Source organism: Lathyrus oleraceus, chromosome 1 (genome assembly GCF_024323335.1).
Source record: "Lathyrus oleraceus cultivar Zhongwan6 chromosome 1, CAAS_Psat_ZW6_1.0, whole genome shotgun sequence".
NCBI lineage: Eukaryota > Viridiplantae > Streptophyta > Magnoliopsida > Fabales > Fabaceae > Lathyrus > Lathyrus oleraceus.
The window spans coordinates 89,905,161-89,917,173 of record NC_066579.1 but is presented as its reverse complement, the minus strand read 5'-3'; the positions used below and the strand labels follow the sequence as shown (position 1 = coordinate 89,917,173).

The following is a 12,013-nucleotide window of genomic DNA, read 5'->3' as shown; positions in this document are numbered from 1 at the left end:
ATATCTAATAAGCGGATATCGGTATGCAGTTCGTCGTAATTAGGGAATCAATTCTTTATTGGTTTCTTGGTTTTAAAATAAATCTTTTCAGTTGACACTATTGATTAAAAGTTTTATCTCAAACTCTCGCTCTGTTGAATAAACTATGATTTTATATTAACGTAGCTGTCACTTATAGTTAAGTCAAAAACCACTTTTTGAAAACAATAGAATCCGTAGAAACTCTTTTTAAGAAAACACTAATCGTTTAAACACCCTTATCTCAAACTCTCGCTCTGTTGACTTAGGTTATATAATTAAATTCAAATGCTTAACTCTCGTCCTCACATTCAATCTTTAAAAATACTTTTTGAAAAAGGTTAGAATTTAATTAACTCTAAAAACTGCTCTCGCCCTGATCTAGAATTAATGTCCAATTTACACTGTCCAGTCAAAACCTCAAACTCTCGCTCTATTGATTTTAACTTCTTTATGTCTTTTATTTTCGTACAAAAACTTTGTTATTAAACCTGTAAATTGAGACCGTAAAAAGAGTGATTTTAATTTTAAACTTAATTAAACCAACTTAGTTTTGATTCCTTCATTTCGCTTACTCTACATACCGATACCTAAATAATTTAGCCAGACATACTAAACAGGCTTAAATAAATATCATGCATAAACAGATTCATCTCAGGCAAATAATATAAATAAACAGTAAAACAGGGCATATATAAATTCAAACAATAATTAAAGAACCTGAGAAATTAAATAGCAGTCTTGAACACTCCACCACAGGTCGGTTGGATCTGTTCTTGAATTCTTCAATCAGGCAGGAAAATAAAAGCGAAGGAATAAAAAAACTAGATTCTAACGTAAGGTTAGATCCGGTAAAAGAAAAATGCGAACGGCAAAGAAATCTGGAAAAAGTGTCGAACCGAGAGCTTTCCAAAAAGCTCTATTTATACTGATACTTATTGCAACTGCTTCCAAGGGTTTTCCGTAAATATAGCCATTACGTTGTAAAAGGGTCAAGCGTGAAAGTAGCTTCAACGTGGTCTGTTGCGTTCCTGGTGCCAAAAATGTAGGGGAATGGTGTGACGTCCGTCACACCATGTGTGACGCTCGTCACAAGAGTGTGCAAGGCGTGACGCTCGTCACAGCCCTTGTGACGCTCGTCACAGGCACAGCGCATGTGCCTTTTGGGCTGGGCTTTGGCTTTTGATATTTGCTTCTTTTCATTCCTTTTTGCACCTCCTTTTCTTCCTTTTTTACTTGTGCTTCAAATAAACTACCTGAGATAAATAGAAAGAAAATACCGCGTAATATCTGATAAAATGAAATAAATTAAAGTAAATAATAATATAATTCAATTAAATTGAGTCCTAGAATGTGATACTATTTCATGTTATCAAACTCCCCCATACTTAGATCTTTGCTTGTCCTCAAGCAAAATACAGTATAGAACTTGTTTTAAAAAATTTAGCCAGATGAAATTTCAAAACACACATCAATTCGTACTAGGTTGCATGTAAACCTTGTTTAGAAGTAACTTGAGTTTAATATTGACATCAACAACCACCGTCACAACCTCAGATAACCTCACCTTATGCAAACCAGTTCAAGTAATACCATTATAGCTATCCTAGTTCCTTTACTCTTATTTCACCCGTTTTCATTCTAGCGAAATCACATTAAGCCCTTTATCTTTTCGCGCACATAGTGGAGTAACCGGTTAGTGATTCTGATCCCTTTTTAGCTAGAAGTTCTGGTACGTAAGTCGGATAACTTCGTTATTCAGTCCATTGCAAATTGCGGGGGATCGGACCGTAGTCCGCCCTACCAAGTTCAGTACCAGATACCTGCTGAACCAACTCATAATGGATCTCTCATATTATGCTTTTGTATGATCTGCAACCTTTAGATTAAATGATATGGTAAGGATCACCTAACTTAATTAGTGCATTTCCTGATATATATAATTTTTTTGTTACTATGGGAATCATTCACTTATATTCATCGGCTCTCCACGTAGTTTGCTATTAAGATGGTGCTGACTTCTCGTATAAACTACTCGGGGTTACTATAAAACTAAAAGTTCAAGGGATTGGTATAATAGTTACTTATCCTGATCTAACATGTTGAGGTTCTTAGAGGGTTGTTATGGTAATAATTTTTGTCTTAATTTGTCTCAAGTTCGATAAAATGAGCAACCTTTATACTCACTGGGTGTGTTAAATTTCTGTTATGGCTCATGAAAATTGAGGGGAATAGATAATAGAAGGTTTTCACACTAGGGACTTAACTTAAAATAAATCTATATTATAATAATATTTTTTTTATAAGGGAAATAACAATGAAAAGAAAGATACATACTTGAAAAGGAAAGAGGAGGATAGAAAGAACATGGTTTTCCCCCCCATACTTGAATGAAACATTGTCCTCAATGTTTGAAGGAAAAAATGAATTACAAAAAGAAAGGAAAAAAAACTAAAGTTAAGGTTGCCTGCCGCCTCTTGTTCTTGGGCCTGGTGATCGCTGACGTAAGTCTAAGTCGTCAAACCTGCTGAACAGCTCAGTGAACCGCTGATCGGTTATGGCATTCCTCTCTTCCTGTTGTTGTTGCATTTGGCGCATCATGTGCATCATTTCGAGATTCTGTGCTTGCATACCATCGATAGCATCCATGATGTCGTCATTGGTTGCAGGCCTTCTTCGTCGACGACGTCGGGAGGATGGGCCGGCTGCAGTATCGGAAGGGTTGAGCGGGACTGATTGTTGTGCAGGAGTGTTATCACCTTGCTCCATTTCTTCGAACTCGTCGGTAGACGGGTTTGCATGTGAAGGCTCGGTAGCTTATGGAGCATTCAGATCATAGAGGTGGCGGTTGGGATTGGTGACATCTGTTAGGGAAATGTTGGGGAGAACAACGCTTGGGACGGCCTGGTTATTCACCATAAGGTAATATTTTCCGCCTACTCTGTTTTTTATTAGGCGGCTGGACCGACAGTAGCTGATATCCATAAATAGGGGAGGTAAAGATTCTAAAGTTTGGAGTCTATCCCCTAGGTTTAAGCCAAGTGCTATGGTGGTGATTAATCCACCAATTACAAAAGGTTGACGGCCTCTAGCACATAAGGTGCGGATATGATGAAATAGGAAGGAGGCGGCGTTTACCTTAGCCTGCGGTTCAAAGACGCATTCGAGGAAGAAGAGTTCCTTTGTGTTGACCTTGCTGTTGTTCGGTCTTCCAAAAACGGTGTTTTGTAGGATGCGGATAAAGTACCGGATAGTTGGGTTATGTATATGGGAAACAAGGAGCTCTTCCCAGTTGTTGGCATCTATACCGGATATTTTCTTAAAGAGGTCGAAAGCGGCAATTGTGCTCCAATTCAAGTTTGGAGGGATTCTGGGGTAGACTTGACCTTCTGTGGGGAAATGTAGCATGGTGCTCAATTGGTTTTGGGTTAAGGAATACTCGGTGTTGAACATACGGAAGGTTGCGGTACCGGTTAAGAATTCGTCCTCACCGGCGGGAGTGTTGTAGGCATATGAACTTAAGAATTCTAAGGTTAGGGATGGGTAGGTGGGTTGATTATGCGTGCAAAGAAAGGTTAGATCGGCAAGGCGGAGCATCCACTCGATACCTTGAAGTAATCCTAATTGTTGTAAACAAGTTGAATCGGGATACCTGGTAGAAGTGACACCGTGTTGTTGAAAGCACTCGAATTGCTCCCTTTGATAGTTTTCATCTTCGGATCGGAAGATGATATTTCCGAAATTCTGATTGCCCGCCATACTGATGAATGGTTTGAAAGAGGTAATTTGGGAAAGAAAAGAAATGTATTTGATATTAGAGAGTGGTTTGTGGTGAATGGAGGAAGGTTTGGTGGGTATTTATAGGAAAAGAATTTGGAAGTTGGAAAAGAGGTGGTTGAAAAGTGAATAAATGTGGGTTAATGGGAATAAATGGGGAAGGTAAAAAGGTGAAAGGGTGTAACGTTCGTCTCCAACGGCACTGTAACGTTCACCTAGTCTGGAGGTGTTACGTTCGTCACAGGGGCGTGACGGGCGTAACAAGTACTTGGCGTGCCGTCCGTCATAGATTGTGTGACGCTCGTCACACAGTCTTTTTGGCATGGTTCAGCTAGCGTTCTTCATAATAACTTGGTAATTTATTTTTACTATTTCGTTTTGCTTTGCTTCAGATTATTTTATTTTGCTATTTAAATTTTCCTGCATGCTATTCTACTTTGCATAATAGTGCATAAATATATTGTTCTTTAATAAGTCATGTAGGCAGCAACAGTAGAGAGCATAATAGATATTACATAATAAAATAAATAAATAGCTTCAATAAAATAATCATAATGTAACAATGGAGAAAAACAAAAATGCGAAAGAGAAACAAATACGAACATAATTTGAAATAACATTAAATAATAAAACTAACTAAAACTAGATAACTAAGAAAAATAAATTCTATCCATCTGCACGATCTCTGGCCGGAGGAGCAAAGGAGTTAACACGGTTTAGCAACTCGTGAAACTGATTTGTCATACCGTTCATGTATCCTTGAACTTCGTGTCTCATGCTAGCGAACTCTTCTCTGAGGGCTTCTTGTTCTGACATCAAAGCTTCAATGGCAGTGTTATAATCAGTTCCGGGCATATGATGTCTAAGGTCGGGTATTGCCGATTCTTCGGTCTGAACAGGTTGAGGAGGAGGATCAATATCATAATAGCCAGAGGGTGTCTGAGGGTCAGATTCGGCATAAGGAATCTGGTCATCACAAATCTCATAGTCCTGGATGGATTCAGTGGATCTAGCAGGAGAGGGGGTTTCGTTCAGATTGTAGAGCCAGTTACTGCGGTTATGAACACTAGTCCTAGGATCGGGCATGGTGAATAGGCAAAGGACTTGGTTATTAATTATAAGCTCAAACTCATCAAACCCTAGGTTTGCTATAAACATGGTGTTGAAGAGGAAGGGTATACTCATAATAGTAATGCCACAAAAAGGGCTTAAGTCAAGCATAGGCTGACGTAATCCAATAGCATTACCTATCATAGTTATTAAACCGCCTATTCGAATTGGTGCCCGCTCATCTTGGATAAGGTGGTCCAAATTTGCTAGCATAAAAGTGGCACCGTTTACTGGACGGTTCTGGGAAGCACAAAATATGATGAAGAGTTCATCACGTGAAACTGTGGTACTGTTTGGCTTCTTCCCAAATAAGGTGTGGGTCAGGATCTTATGGAAATAACGGAAGGTCGGGTTATGTATGTTTCCAGAGAGAAACTCATGTTCCTCGGGATCGTCATTTCCAGTCAAGTTACCCCAAAAGTCTTCAAGTTCTCTATATTCAAAAAGTTCTTCTTGGCTCATTGTGAATGTGTCAAAGGATGTAGGGAAACCTAAGAGGTTGGTAAAATCTTGAATATTAAATTGGTACTCCATGTTAAACATTATGAACTGGATAAAACCTCTGCTTATTCCTTTTCCATGGCTGGGTAGATAGATCAGAGAACTAAGAAATTCTAGAGTCAGTCTCCGGTATGTGACGAAATGTCTACGGATAGGGGAGGTTTCCCACCCTATCTGACTCAGCAAATACAGGACACTTTGTCTTAGTCCAAGGGCAGTCATTGCCCAGTCATCAGCATACAGGCTAGGTAGCATCTCTCTCGTGGCTAGTTCCTCAAACTTTTGTTTCTGAGCTGTTCCTCTGAATTTGATACCCATACGATCAATTTGTCCCATCAGGTTAGTGTTAGCTAGAGAAAAGAAAAACAAGAGTTTTAGTCAGGATTTGGCCAAATGCCGAAAGAAGAAGTGAAAGGTTTTTAATAGATAAAAATAAGAATGAATACCAAATAAAAGTTAAAAGAATAATTAAGGAAGAAATAAAAAAAATATAAATATGATAATAGAAGAAAATAATAAAATATTTGTGGGTTGTCTCCCACTAAGCGCTTTGTTTAATGTCGCAAGCTCGACATAAAAACAATCAATTATAATCTATAAGTTCTTGAGGCATTTCGTCTAAGTGCAAGACTTGCGAATCTTCATTGTTTTCTGCATAGTGGTAATGTTTTAGACGTTGCCCGTTTACGGTAAATGGTTCCATAGATTTGCCTTTAATTTCTACTGCTCCACTGGGAAAAACATTGGTGATTTGAAAAGGACCTGACCATCTAGATCGTAGTTTTCCCGAGAATAACTTTAGCCTGGAGTTAAATAAAAGGACTGTATCGCCTTGTTTGAAGATTTTCCTTGATATGCGCTTGTCATGCCATTGTTTTGTTCTTTCTTTGTAGATTCTGGCATTTTCGTAAGCGTCTCTTCTGAGTTCCTCTAATTCGCTTATATCAAGGATTCTCTTTTCACCGGCGGCTTTATAGTTTAAATTTAGATTTTTAATAGCCCAATAGGCTTTATGTTCTAATTCTACCGGGAGGTGACAGGATTTTCCATAAATTAGCTTAAATGGGGTTGTCCCTATGGGAGTTTTGCAAGCAGTTCGGTAAGCCCATAAAGCTTCTGGTAATTTCAATGACCAGTCTTTCCTTGAAGTGGCGACTGTTTTCTCTAGTATATGTTTGATTTCTCTGTTAGACACTTCCACTTGCCCACTGGTTTGAGGGTGGTAAGGTGTCGCAACTCTATGTCTTACGCCATACTTAAGCAGTAGTTTTTCGAGTACCTTGGATATGAAATACGATCCACCATCACTGACTACTATTCTTGAGACACCAAACCTTGGAAATATTATATTCTTAAAGAGTCTAGTTACTACTCGTGTGTCGTTTGTTGGTGAAGCTATAGCTTCAATCCATTTCGATACGTAGTCAACTGTCACGAGTATGTATTTGTTACCGAAAGAGGATGGAAAAGGTCCCATGAAGTCTATTCCCCACACGTCGAAAATCTCTACTTCCAAAACGCCCTTTTGTGGCATCTCGTCACGTCTAGATATGTTTCCTGTGCGTTGACATCTGTCACATTTCTTAATAGTTGCATGTACATCCTTCCATATATTTGGCCAATAGAAACCGGCTTGTAGGATTTTAGAGCAGGTCTTGGATGTACTTGCATGTCCACCATAAGGAGCGGAGTGACAGTGTTGGATTATATTTTCTACCTCTTCTTCAGGTATACACCGACGGAAAATACCATCGGGGCCTCTTTTAAAAAGTAAGGGGTCATCCCAGTAATAATGTTTTATGTCATAGAAGAGTTGTTTCTTCTGTTGGTAGGATAAGGTAGGTGGAACGATTCCGGTAGCTAAATAATTGACGAGGTCAGCGTACCACGGTGTAACAGATATAGCTAAGGTGGTTTCTACCTGTTTATCAGCGTTATTTTCTTCCAAAGTAGCTATAAGTTTATCGTACGAGAAATCGTCGTTAATTGATGTTCTTTCCGGTTCAAGGTTCTCAAGTCTAGAGAGGTGATCCGCTACTACGTTTTCAGTTCCTTTCTTGTCTTTGATTTCCAAATCGAACTCTTGTAGCAACAGGATCCACCTTAGGAGTCTAGGTTTAGCATCCTTTTTAGTTAAGAGGTATTTGATAGCAGCGTGGTCAGTGTAGATGATTATTTTGGCTCCGACCAAGTAAGAACGAAATTTATCTAGCGCAAATACTACTGCTAGAAGTTCTTTCTCGGTTGTGGCGTAATTCATTTGTGCTTCATCTAGAGTTCTACTTGCGTAATATATAACGTGAAGCTTTTTATCTTTTCGTTGTCCTAAAACAGCACCTACAGCGTAATCACTAGCATCACACATTATTTCGAATGGTTCGTTCCAATCTGGTGTCTGCATTATGGGCGCGGAGATCAGTGCTTGTTTAAGCGTTTGAAATGCTTCTAAACATTTATTGTCGAATATGAATTCAGCATCTTTCATTAATAACCCGGTCAAAGGTTTAGTTATTTTAGAGAAGTCTTTAATGAATCGTCGGTAAAAACCGGCATGTCCTACAAAGCTTCGTACTTCTCTCACAGTTTTCGGGGGTTGAAGATTTTCGATTACCTCTATTTTAGCTTTGTCTACTTCAATTCCTCTGTTCGAGATGATGTGTCCTAAAACAATTCCTTCTTGTACCATAAAGTGGCATTTTTCCCAATTAAGTACTAGGTTTACTTTTACACATCGCTCTAGAACTCTCTCTAGGTTTTCAAGGCATTCTTCAAAGCTTTGTCCGCATACGGAAAAGTCATCCATAAATACTTCCATGATGTTTTCTAGAAAATCGGCGGATATTGCCATCATGCACCTTTGGAAAGTTGCGGGAGCATTACACAAGCCAAACGGCATTCGTCTATAAGCGAAGGTACCAAAAGGGCACGTGAACATTGTCTTTTCTTGGTCATCAGGGTGAATTGGTATTTGAAAGAAACCTGAGTAACCGTCTAGATAGCAGAAATGTGAATGTTTTGCTAATCGTTCTAACATCTGGTCAATGAATGGTAAAGGGAAATGATCTTTTCGGGTTGCTTTGTTTAGTTTCCTATTGTCAATGCACATTCTCCATCCCGATTCGATTCGTTTGGTTATAGTTTCTCCTTTTTCATTTTCAATGACTGTTATACCTCCTTTCTTTGGTACTACGTGTATAGGACTAACCCATTTGCTATCAGATATAGGATATATGATACCTGCCTCTAATAACTTGGTTATTTCCTTCTTCACTACCTCACTCAGGATCGGGTTTAGTCTCCTCTGGTGTTCCCTAGAAGTTTTACAGTCTTCTTCTAGCATGATGTGGTGCATACAAATAGAGGGACTTATTCCTTTAAGATCGGTGATGTTGTAACCTAGTGTGGTTGGATATTTTCTTAAGATATGCAGGAGTTTTTCTGTTTCGAGTCTTCCTAGGTCAGCATTAACTATCACTGGTCGTTCAAGCTCTAAGTCTAGGAATTCATATCTCAGATTCTTGGGAAGTGTTTTCAGGTCTAAGGTTGGTTTCTTAAGGCATTGCGTAGGGTCCGGTGTTATTGCTAAACATTGGTTAAGTTTGTCTTCTACAAGATAGTCAGATGATTTGTCTCTTTCTAACTCCGTTTCTTTTATGCATTCATCGATGATATCCATGAAGTAACATGTATCTTCTATTGCAGGTGCTTTCAAAAATTGGGAAAGAATGAACTCAATTTTCTCTTCTCCTACTTCAAAAGTGAGTCGTCCTCGTTTTACGTCTATGATTGCACCGACAGTTGCTAAGAATGGTCTTCCCAGTATAATGGGTGTAACTTCATCTTCTCTAATATCCATAATTATAAAATCAGTTGGAATGTAGAATTGACCTATACGCACTGGAACGTTTTCAAGAATTCCTACAGGATATTTGACGGAACGATCTGCTAGTTGCACAGACATTTTAGTTGGTCTTAATTCTCCCATTTCAAGTCTTTTGCATATGGATAAAGGCATAACAGTAATACCGGCTCCTAAATCGCATAAGGCTTTGTCAATGACAAATTTTCCTATGTGACAGGGTATAGAGAAACTACCTGGGTCTTTAAGTTTAGGAGGCATATTTTGGATTATAGCGCTACATTCAGCGGTGAGTGTAACGGTTTCGCTATCTTCAAGTTTCCTTTTATTAGAAAGAATTTCTTTTAAAAACTTGGCATATGAGGGCATCTGCGTAATAGCTTCTGTAAACGGAATTGTGACGTTTAATTGTTTTAGTAGGTCAACAAATTTTTTAAATTGGCCCGCATCTTTGGTTTTAATAAGCCTTTGAGGGTAAGGGATAGGTGGTTTATAAGGTGGTGGAGGTACATAAGGTTCCTTCTTTTCTACGGTTTCCTTATTACTCTCTTCCTTTTCCTTAGGTTCACTTTCCTCCTCAGTTGACTTTTTAGAGTTTTGGTTTTCTATCCTTGGGTCAGACGGTCCTTCCACTTCCGTTCCACTTCTCAGTATAATTGCATGAGCGTGGCTTCTTGGGTTAGGTTGGGGTTGGCCAGGAAATGTACCAGTTGGGGCAGCAGTAGGCGCTTGTTGTTGAGCTACTTGTGATATTTGCGTTTCCAGCATTTTGTTATGAGTAGCCAGGGCATCTACTTTACTTGCTAGTTGTTTAATTTGTTCGCCAGTGTGTACATTCTGGTTTAAGAAATCTTTATTGGTTTGCTGTTGAGAAGCTATAAAGTTTTCCATCATGATTTCCAAGTTGGATTTCCTAGGGGCGTTATTGTTAGGTGTAGATGGGATCGGCTTCTGATATCCCGGAGGTATAGCTGGGGCTTGATTTGAAGATTGTCCAGGTGCGTATAAAGCATTATTACTCTTATATGAAAAATTGGGATGATTCTTCCAATTTGAGTTATAGGTGTGCGAGTAGGGGCTTCCTTGAGCATAGTTTACTTGCTCCGCTTGGATTCCTGTTAGGAGTTGACAATCTGCAGGAGTGTGACCTTGGATTCCACAGACTTCGCAATTCTGAGTTATGGCAACTACGATGGCTGGAGGTGATACATTTAAACTTTCAATTTTCTGGACCAGAGCATCCACTTTTGCATTAACATGATCAAGGTTACTTATCTCGTACATGCCAGTTTTCGTTTGAGGTTTTTCCACCATTGTTCGTTCGGTTCCCCACTGATAGTGGTTTTGAGCCATGCTTTCGATAAGTTGGTAAGCGTCAGCATAAGGTTTGTTCATTAGTGCACCACCTGCGGCGGCATCTATTGTTAACCTCGTGTTGTATAAGAGACCATTATAGAAGGTATGAATTACTAACCAGTCCTCTAAACCATGGTGTGGACAAAGTCTCATCATGTCTTTGTATCTTTCTCATGCTTCGAAAAGAGATTTGTTATCTTTCTGTTTAAATCCATTTATCTGGGCTCTTAACATAGTTGTTTTGCTTGGCGGAAAATATCGAGCAAGAAAAACTTTCTTCAACTCGTTCCATGTGGTGACTAAGTTGGAAGGAAGAGATTGAAGCCATCTTCTAGCGCTATCTCTTAATGAGAAAGGAAAAAGACGAAATCGAATTGCCTCTGAAGTGACACCATTAGCTTTAACAGTATCAGCGTATTGGACAAATACGGATAAATGAAGGTTAGGATCCTCGGTAGGATTTCCAGAGAATTGGTTCTGTTGCACTGCCTGCAACAGTGAAGGTTTGAGTTCAAAGTCGTTTGCTTCGATTGCGGGTGGAGCAATACTTGAATGCGGTTCATCTTGCGATAGAGCGGCGTAATCTCTAAGAGCACGAGCTGGTTCTGCCATCCCGGGTATCGAAGGGAAAATATTTTTGAAATCGGGGAGTTCAACAGGAGGGAGATTGTTTGCAGCACGATATTCCCGAATTCGTCGTAAGACTCGGAGATATAGTTCGATATCGTTGATTCGTAAGTAGAATGGCTCGCCTTGTGAGCGAGTGCGTGGCATACAAATCAACGAAAGAAAGAAAAGAAAAAAGAAAAGCCTTAGTCTCTACAGTGTAACAGAAGAGTTACGATATCGACTAAATAAAAGTCCCCGGCAACGGCGCCAAAAACTTGATCGCTCGACTTTATGAGTCGAATTGGGGTACAAACTGCAAGTGCACAGTTCTATCGCGTAGTTTTAAAAGATATCGATCCCACAGGGACTTATGAATCGATATACCGTTATCTAAGGTTACTTCGTAAAGCTAAGGCAGGTAATACTTTGATTGTTTGGGGGAAAAGCTAAAACTAAAATAAGATCTAAAATAAATATCTAATAAGCGGATATCGGTATGCAGTTCGTCGTAATTAGGGAATCAATTCTTTATTAGTTTCTTGGTTTTAAAATAAATCTTTTCAGTTGACGCTATTGATTAAAAGTTTTATCTCAAACTCTCGCTCTGTTGAATAAACTATGATTTTATATTAACGTAGCTGTCACTTATAGTTAAGTCAAAAACCACTTTTTGAAAACAATAGAATCCGTAGAAACTCTTTTTAAGAAAACACTAATCGTTTAAACACCCTTATCTCAAACTCTCGCTCTGTTGACTTAGGTTATATAATTAAATTCAAATGC

At 38.9% G+C, this 12,013-nt stretch overlaps 1 non-coding gene across 1 annotated transcript; it reads left to right on the top strand.

The window, feature by feature from the left end:
• Positions 1-10,748: 10,748 nt before the first annotated feature.
• On the top strand, positions 10,749-10,855 carry LOC127116345 (small nucleolar RNA R71). Its single transcript, XR_007801296.1, has one exon. It is a non-coding gene; the product is annotated as a small nucleolar RNA R71 (small nucleolar RNA).
• Positions 10,856-12,013: the final 1,158 nt, after the last annotated feature.